The following is a 9,630-nucleotide window of genomic DNA, read 5'->3' as shown; positions in this document are numbered from 1 at the left end:
TTTCTGCTCTAACTATTAAGAACAGTGAAGACAAAGCTAATAAAGCAAATTCAATTAAAACTTGATATGGAATAAACCATATCTCCCAATTTTTTAAAAATTCTACATAAACTTCTTAATATGTAGATTTAAATGTGAAAAGAACTGGGCATCTAAATTCACAATTGTAGATATCTTACTATTTGAATATGTTAAACTACAGGAATTTTGCTGTGGTTTCAAAGATGGATGGGATACTTGAGTCTATTTTGAGTGTGTATTGTTGTTGTTCTTGAGTCAGCCCTAGATTCACAGCAACACCGGATACTACGGAATTGGATCATCATGATCTACAGGATTTTTATTAGCTGATTTCTGGAAGCAGGTTGCTGGGCCTTTTCTCCTAGCCCATCTTAGTCTGAAAGCTCCACTGAAACCTATTCTGCATCATAGCAACAGTCAAGCCCTCACTGACAGACAGGTGGTAGCTGAGCTTGAGGTACATTGGCAGAGAATTGAACCCAACTCTGCCCCACGGAAGGCAAGATTTTTACCAATGAACCACCACTGCCAATTCTTTATCATTCAAATGAATTGTGTACTGTGGAGAGGGGCTCTTATTATACCCTAATTTTCTCATTTGCAAAACTTCAAGTAAAATGAGATAGTATGGTTCTTAAATACATAGATACTGCAGTCAGAGAGGTTTGGGTTTAATCCCTAGTTATTCTATTTCTACTGTGAGGCTGTGAGTAATTTACTTAACTTCTTTTGCCTCAGTTTCCCCGTCTTAAAGTGTGTTTTTTTAATCCTAAAATGGCATAATAAAATCACGTACATCACAGGACTGTTGCGGAGACAAAATGATGAGATGCTTTTATCACTTTTTTACTAAGTATCTGGCAAACAACGACGTTTTCAAAAAATGTTAGCTCTCACCGTCCTAATTGTTGTTATCACCATGATAATTGTTATCATAATCATTATAATCATCATCATCCATATCTCGACATTGTGGTTAAGGCAAATCAACTTTATTATGCGTTTGCTGTGACTACGTTAAAATTTTCACCGTGTTTCTGTCAGTTCTACTGTGGTGGCTGGCGTGTTGCTGTGATGTTGGAAGCTATGCCGCTAGTATTTCGAGTACCATCTGGTCACCCACGGTAGTCAGGTTTTAGTGGAGCTTCCAGACTAAGACAGACTAGGAACAAGGACCTGGTGTTCTACTTGAAAAACTTGGCCTGTGAAAACCTTATGAATAGCAGCAGAACATTGTCTAATATAGTGCCAGAAGATGAGCCCCTCAGTTTGGAAGGCAATCAAAATACGACTGGGGAAAAGCTACCTCCTTGAACTAGAGTCGACCTTAATGACATGGATGGAGTAAGGCTTCATTTGCTGTTGTGGCATGACTCAAAATGAGAGTAAACAACTGCAAATATCCATTAATAATCAGAATGTGAAATGTAGGAAGTACGAATCTAGGAAAATTGGAAGTCATCAAATATGAAATAGAACATATAAAGATCCATATCCCAGGTATTAGTGAGTTGAAATGGACTGGTATTGGCCATTTTGAATCAGACAGTCATATAGTCTACTATGCCAGGAATGACAAATTGAAGAGGAATGCCATCGCGTTCGTTGTCAAGACGAACATTTCAAGATCTGTGCTGAATTACAACATTATCAGTGATAGAATAATATCCATCAGCCTACAAGAAAGACCAGCTAATAAGATGAATATTCAAATTTACACACCAACCAGTAATACCAAAGATGAGGAAATTGAAGATTTTTATCAACTTCAGCAGTCTGAAATTGTTCAGACATGCAATCAGGATGCGTTGATAATTACTGGTGATTGGAACAGGACAATTGGAAACAAAGAAGAAGGATTGGTAGTTGAGAAATATGGCCTTGGTGTTAGAAACAATGCCAGAGATCGCGTGATAGAATTTTGCAAAACCAACTACTTCTTCATTGCAAATACCTTTTTCAACAATATAAACAGCAGTTATACATGTGGACCTGACTGGATGGAACATGCATGAACCAAATTGACTGCATTTGTGGAAGAGACAATGGAAAAGGTCAATATCATCTGTGAGAACAAGGCTAGGGGCTGACTGCAGATCAGATCATCAAATGCTCTTATGCAAGTTCAAGTTGAAGCAGAAGAAAATTAGAGCAAGTCCATGAGATCCAAAATGAGACCTTGAGTATGGCCCACCTGAATATAGAGACCATCTCAAGAATAGACTTGAAACATTGAACACTAATGACAAAAGACAATATGAGTTGAGGAATGACATGAAGGGCATCATACACAAAGAAAACAAAAGGTTATTAAAAAGACAGGAAAGAAATAAAAAACCAAAATGGATGTCAAAAGAGACTTTGAAACTTGTTCTTGAACTCAGAATAGCTACAGCAAAAGGAAGAAATGAAACAAAAGCTGAACAGAATATTCCGAAGGGCAGCTCAAGTAGACAAAGTATTATAATGAAGTTAGAAATCCAAAAGGGAAGAACACACTCAGCATTTCTCAAGCTGAAAGAACTTAAGAAAAAATTTGAGCTTAGAGTTGCAATATTGAAAGTGTCTATGGGGAAAATATTGAGTAATGTAAGATGCATCAAAAGAAGATGGAAAGAATACAGAGAGTCACTGTACCAACAAGAATTCATCAATGTTCAACCATTTCAAGAGGTAACATATGATAAAGAACTGATGATAGTGACAGAAGAAGTCCAAGCTGCACTGAAAACATTGGTGAAACACAAGGCTTAGGAATTGACAGAATACCAATTGAGATGTTTCAACAAATAGATGTAGTGCTGGAGGTACTCATTTGTCTATGCCAAGAAATTTGGGAGACAGCTACCTGACCAACTGACTGGAAGAGATTCATGTTTGTGTCCATTCCAAAGAAAGATGCTCCAACAGATTGTGGAAATTATCAGACAATATCATTAGTATCGCACACAAGTAAAGTTTTGCTGAAAATATGTAAAAAAATTGTTGCAGCAATACATCAACAGTTAATAGCCTACTTATTCTCTCTGTATGATGAGCAAATAATCTGAGAAAGTGGACTGTATGAAGAAGAACATGGCATCAGGATTGGTGGAAGACTCATTAACAACTTGTGATATGCTGATGACACAACTTTGCTTGCTGAAAGCAAAGAAGTCTTCAAGTACTTACTGATGAAGATCAAAGACCAAAGCCTTCAGTATGGATTACACCTCAACATAAAGAAAACACAAATACACAGAAGTGGACCAGTAAGCAATATTAGGATAAATGAAGGAAATATTGAAACTTTCAAGGATTACATTTTTCTTGGACCCATAATCAAAACCCATGGAAGCAGCAGTGAGGAAATCAAACAATGTATTGAATTGGACGAATCTGCTGCAAAAGACCTCTTTAAAGTGTCAAAAATCAAAGATGTCACTTTGAGGACTAAGGTGTGCCAGATTCAAGCCATGGTATTCTTTCATCCACCCCATATGCAGGCCAAAGCTGAACAGTGAATATGGGAGACTGAAGAGGAATTGATGCCTTTGAATTACAATGTTGGCAAAGAATATTTAATATACCATGGCCTACCAGAAGAATGAACAAATCTGTCTAAGAAGTACAGCCAAAATGCTTCTTAGAAGAAGGGATGGCAAGACTTAGTCTCACATACTTTGGACATGTTATCAGGAGGGACTAATCCCTGGTGAAGACATCAGGATTGGTAAGGTAGAGGGTCAGCACAAAAGAGGAAGACCCTCAAGGAGATGGATTGACATGGTGCTTGCAACAATGGGCTCAAACATAGCAAGAATTGTGAGGATGGTGCAGAACTGGGAAGTGTTTCGTTCTGTCATATTTACATGGGTTTGCTATGAGTTGGAACTGACCTGATGGCACCTAACAACAAAAACTTTAAAATTAAGTTTTGAAAGTTTAGTTCAATTTTTATTATATTAAATCATTTTTACTGAAGAATATACCAGAGTTGAAGTGAAAGTTGTGTCAATACTGACGTGAATATTTCTCAGGTACTCTGCACTTAGGATATTGGATTAAGCTGGGCTGTAACTTGGGTTCTCTTTCAGATAGCGTGGCTGTTTGATCAGTGTGGTGTTGTCATCAGTGTGCACTGTCTATACAGCATTCTTGACAGAAGTCAGAAGGAGCAAGTCGTTCTCTGAACGGCCTCTATTGGGGTTTAATTCCTCTTGTATTAGAAGCAAAGCTTATTCTTAATAACTGAAAATTCAAAATATCAGTTTCATTTTGCTAAGAATTCTTATGCTTTCTATACATTATTTGACTCTCACCTATGAGTGAGTTTACTGAGCAATATTTCTATTTATTCTCATTAATAGTGAATGAACTGTTCCAATAATTCATATTTCATGATCATAAGCACGCCCATGGCTTCACACTAGTGGAAGGGCTAGTGGCAGAGGTATTTAAACAAATGTGGAAAAAGTTGGAATGTACCCTTTAATAAATAATATTGGATCAAAAATTTAGAAAATAAACAAAGTTGTATGTATAGATATACATTCAAGTAATAGAATATATATTAGATTGAGGATTTCATGTAAAATAAATAAATAAATAAATAAATATATAAAATAAATGAAATGAATGTTGATATAGTCTGTGAAAGAGTAGTAAAGCCCAAGTATGATGGAAGAAATCACTAAAAGGAAAGATTGATCTTTTAATTACATAATATTTAAAAGTTCTTTCTTTAAAAATCAAAAGAAAATAAGAGAAAACTAACCAGCATGTATTTGCCAGAAAATGAGGCAGAAAAATGTTCAAAAGAGTTAGCATGTAACACGTCATGAAGATGACAAAACAGTATAGCCATAATTTAGGGAAAAGTGACAAGTTATTCATAGAAGAAAAAGATGCAAATAAGTAATTAAGCCTGACTCCTATATTTCCAGTTTACTTGGCTGCTGTGCCCTGAATCAGACTATCTTCATCACCAACCCCATGCCAACACTCCCCAGAATTTGAAATCCATTGATCCTACTAATTTGCTACTGTTTCTTATCCACATCATGTCTTCATTTCCTTTTTCACCTACTCTAGGTTCCACGACCCAGCATTTTAGTCATTCCTTTACATGTAACGTCAACACACCTTCATCTCTCTCCCTCCATCACACCCCAGACAAAACTCAACCTTTGCTGAAACTCAGCTCTTAACATACCTGCAATAGGACAACTGAACGTGGTTGGAGAAGCAAACACACAAGACTGACTAATCTCGATGTGGACACGTGATTACTAACCACAGTTGGGCCCTTGTTTCTGGGCCACCATATTACATTTCTCTAACCAAGTCACTGTCCTAAGTGATTACATGTTCCCCTATCTTCTTTACCCTCCAGACTCCTCTCTGCCCCCCTCATTCTCAGTTAATAACCTTTGTTTCTATTTATAGACAATCAGTCAGAAGAGGGCTTCCATGTGCTCCCACCACCTCTTCACTGCTTCCTCTTCTGGTAAATTGGTGGATCATTCTAGTTCCCGATTTGAGCCAAGGGGGGAGTGGTGGCTCAGTGGTAGAATTCTTGCCTTCCACCCAAGAGACCCGAGTTCAATTCTGGAAAAGAAACCTCATGGGCAGTCACCACCCATTGAGGCTTGTGCTTTGCTGTGATGCTGAACAGGCTTCTAAGGCACTTTCAGACTAAGAGGGAATAGGAAGAAAGGCCTGACCGTCTCCTTCTGAAAATCAGTCAATGAAAATCCTGTGTTTAACAATGATCTAATCTGCAACAGGACAGAGTTTTGTTCTATTGTGCATGGGATCACCATGAGTTGGGGGCCTACTTGGCAACAGCTAACAACAACGTTTAAAGACAAAAATCTTTATTCGTGCAATAGATTTCATTGCCTCTGAGCTATTCTGTGACTGCTCTTTCAGTTAAGCTTTCATCATAAAATCATTATGTTTTCATATAAAACACCATAATTTCTTTCAACTTTTCAAAAGCTATCCGTTGACCACGCAAACTTCTTTAAATATTGCACAAATTTTCAGCTCTACTTTATAGCAAAAATCCTGAAATCTGTTTTTACGGTTTTCTGCCTTTACTTTCTCTTTATAAAATGGCATACTTTGCCCTTGCCAGCCACTCTTTGGGAAAAAAGTAATAACATTCCACTTTATTTTTCTCCTCAGCACATATTAGCCACTTATAAGAATCCCTGGGTAGCACAAACAATTAAGCACTTGACCTCTAGCTGAAAGTTTAGCTGTTGGTACCCATTTGGAGACACCTTGGAAGACGGGCCCGGTAATTGTCTTTGAAAAGGTCACAGCCTTGAAAACTCCATGAAGCCATTCTACTCTGCACACATGGGGTCACAATGAGTCAGAGTTAACTCAAAGGCTGCTAACAAATAACAATAATAACAAGGCATTCCTGGGTGGGGCAAACAGGTAAGCGCTTGGCTGCTAACCGAAAGGTTGGAGGTTCTAGTCCACCTAGAGGGTCCTCAGAAGAAAGGTCTGGTGATCTATTTCTGAAAAAATGAACCATTGAAAACCCTATGGTGCACAGTTCTAGTCTGACACACATGAGGTCACCATGAGTCAGAGTTGACTCAAGGGCAAATTTTTATATATTTTTTAATCTGATTATATACAAATGCATTTATTATCCATTTTCCCAATACAGTATAAGCTCTATAAGAACGGGAACAATGCCTGCTTTTGTTCATCGGTATAATTACAGCACCCACAAGAGTGTCATACACACCCTATGTGCTCAATGATATGAATCAATGAGTGATAAATGAAATGAAGGGCAATGGAAAACAACCAGATAATTATCAGAGATTTTGATTTCTGAAGTGAGATGACAAAAAAGTGATGTCAAGTAGGCAATTAGATATAAGCATCTGGAGGACAGAGAAGAAACTTGTTCCAGAGACCTGCATTTTGCTTAAAGGTGGTAATGGACCCCATCCTTGTGGATGAGAAATACATAGTGGAGTTTGTAGAGTAGACACACTAGGAGATGCCAGAGAGGCCAAAGGAAATCAGGGAAGTGTTGCATCATGTCGGCAAGAAAAAGGAGGGAAGATGAAACAGTACCAAATTCTGTTGAGATGCTTTGTAAGATAAGAAAAGAAAAAATAAATGTTGATTGGACTTCGTTGTCTGGAAGCCATTTCTGGCGTAACAAGAATGGTTGTGCTGTAATAAAGAAAGTGGTAATTCAGTTTTCAAAAATCCATTTCAAGGAAAAATGTAAGAAATATGATTAAAGACTTAAGTGCAAGGATAAATTCCTTGAACTGCAGTGTTGGTGAAGAATATTGAATATCCCAATGGACTACCAAAAGAATGAACAAATCTGTCTTGGAAGAAGTACAACCAGAGTGCTCCTCAGAAGCAAGGATGGCAAGACTAAGTTTCACATACTTTGGACATGTTGTCAGGAGGGATCAGTCCCTGAAGAAGGACTTCATTTTTGGTAAAGTAGAAGGTCAGTGGAAAAGAGGAAGACCCTCAACAAGATGGAATGACACAGTGGCTGCAACAATGGGCTCAAGCATAACAACGATCATGAGGATGGCGCGGGACCGGGCAGTGTTTCGTTTGTTGTACACAGTGTCACTATGAGTCAGAACCGACAGGACAGCACCTAACAGCATGTTATTTGTCATAATCTCAAACCTTAAATAAACTTAAGATTCAATTATAAATGAATGTTAAATAAGTTGGTGTATATTCATATTACAAAATGTTCTGATGCCATTACATGGACATTTTAAAATAGCTTTAATTACATGGTAAAATAATGCAAAAATGTTGAGTAATGTACGAAAATACAGTGCAAAGTATGGAACAAATTAAGTAAACAAATGCATCAATAGCAAATGGACAGCAATAGTCCTGGAAAAGAATTTATCAAAAAATGTCAAAAAGTGATTATTCCTGTGTCATAGGATTATGGGCAATATATTATTTTTTAAATTCTTCTGTAGAAAAATTTGGGAGAAAATAAATCATTATAAGTTAAAAATTTGTAAATCCCACTGAAGGGCTCCATAGAGCTTTACCTCATCATGCTATAGAAGAAGAAGAAAAAAAAAAACAAGCAAATAAAAGCAAAAACTTCAACATCAGCAGTGTACAGATGAAGGCAGAAAAAGTGAAAGCTGGCTCTTTTTGCAGCTACTTCGGGACTCCTCTGGGCCTGTGTGGCAGAGCAGCCAACAGGAGCTACATTCAGTTCCAAGCTCATTCTCTTTCTAGTGTTGTGGCCCAGGGCAAAGTCCTTCGCGCTTCTCTGTTGAATCTTTAAAAGGGAAATTCTGAGCAATAGTGACAGTGTTACAAAGCAGTTAGTACCTAACCTGGCACGGAGTTATGCTATGTCTTGCTGATATCCAGGCACGTACTTGCACGGACACACTGACATTTGGAGCAAACTGCTCAGATGCCCAGCTGTCATGTCCAGAGAACCAGGAAAACTTTTCTGACCTTCCCAACTTCTCTGACTTCTCCTTCCACTGAAGTCCTAACACACTAGCCTCCTACAGCTTATAAATAATGAATTCTATAAATAGGCTCCACCCCCTGAGCTTTATGTAGCAGGAATTTCTTTTAAAATGTTTCATCCTTTATCTAAGTCCTTGAGAATGCCTAGGTTGCAGCAAGTAGAAATTTTTAAGAATGCGATGAAAAGTGTCTCTTTTGTCTTTCCATGATTTGTCACAGGTTCATAAATATTTGCGAAGACAAGTAGATTTTTGTAATTATTCACAGGGTTATTCAACAAATGGTATTCTTTTTTAGTGTCTGTGACTAAATTGATCTCTCTTCCCCCGAAGCAACAGAGGAAGAAGGAGAGATGCGGATAGGAGGAGGATATAGAGTATGTGGCTAACTGCCTTCCTGAACAATCCCCTCCCTTGCCATGAGGCCAGGGATGGTGTCTTGCTACCATTACTGAACATTTTGGTCAAAGTTTCCATAGAAGAATCCTGATCCAAAGGCGGGGGGTGGGGGGAATGGAGAACAGAATTTCAAATTCTCACAGACACCAAACTTTCTGGAGCCAGGGAAGCTAGATCAACCCCTGAAATTATTTCTCAGAGATAATCTTTAAAATTTAACCTAAAAATACCCCCTGAAGTCTTCTTAAAACAAAGCAATAGTTTAGCTTAACTAGGGAAAAATTTCTGCCATGAACATTATGCCCTTTAAAGAACTATCTATATAGGATCAAAGTGACAATAGTAATTCTAAAGATTAGATAGGAACCTTAGGTGGCAGTGAGTTCATGTTAATGGGGGAGGAACGACTCTGAATGGGAGGGTGGGAATGGTTGCAGAACTCAGGATGTAATCAGTGTCACTGAGTTCTCCACTTAGGAACAGTTGCATGGGCGTACGTTTTGCTGTGTGTATAGTCAGCAACAACAACAGAAACAAATACTACAGAATATGTGAAGAATGTTGGCATTCTGTACCTAGTCCTCTATACAGTGCTAATATAAAATGCTTTTCCAGAAGTCCATGGTTGCAGTACATACTTTCGGTAGTATTTAGTGTTCAGCATTGCTATTCATTCTTTATTTCTACCTGGGAAATAAAATTTATAAAT

This window comes from Elephas maximus, chromosome 12 (assembly GCF_024166365.1).
Source record: "Elephas maximus indicus isolate mEleMax1 chromosome 12, mEleMax1 primary haplotype, whole genome shotgun sequence".
Taxonomy (NCBI): domain Eukaryota; kingdom Metazoa; phylum Chordata; class Mammalia; order Proboscidea; family Elephantidae; genus Elephas; species Elephas maximus.
Note: the sequence above shows the minus strand (reverse complement) of the source record.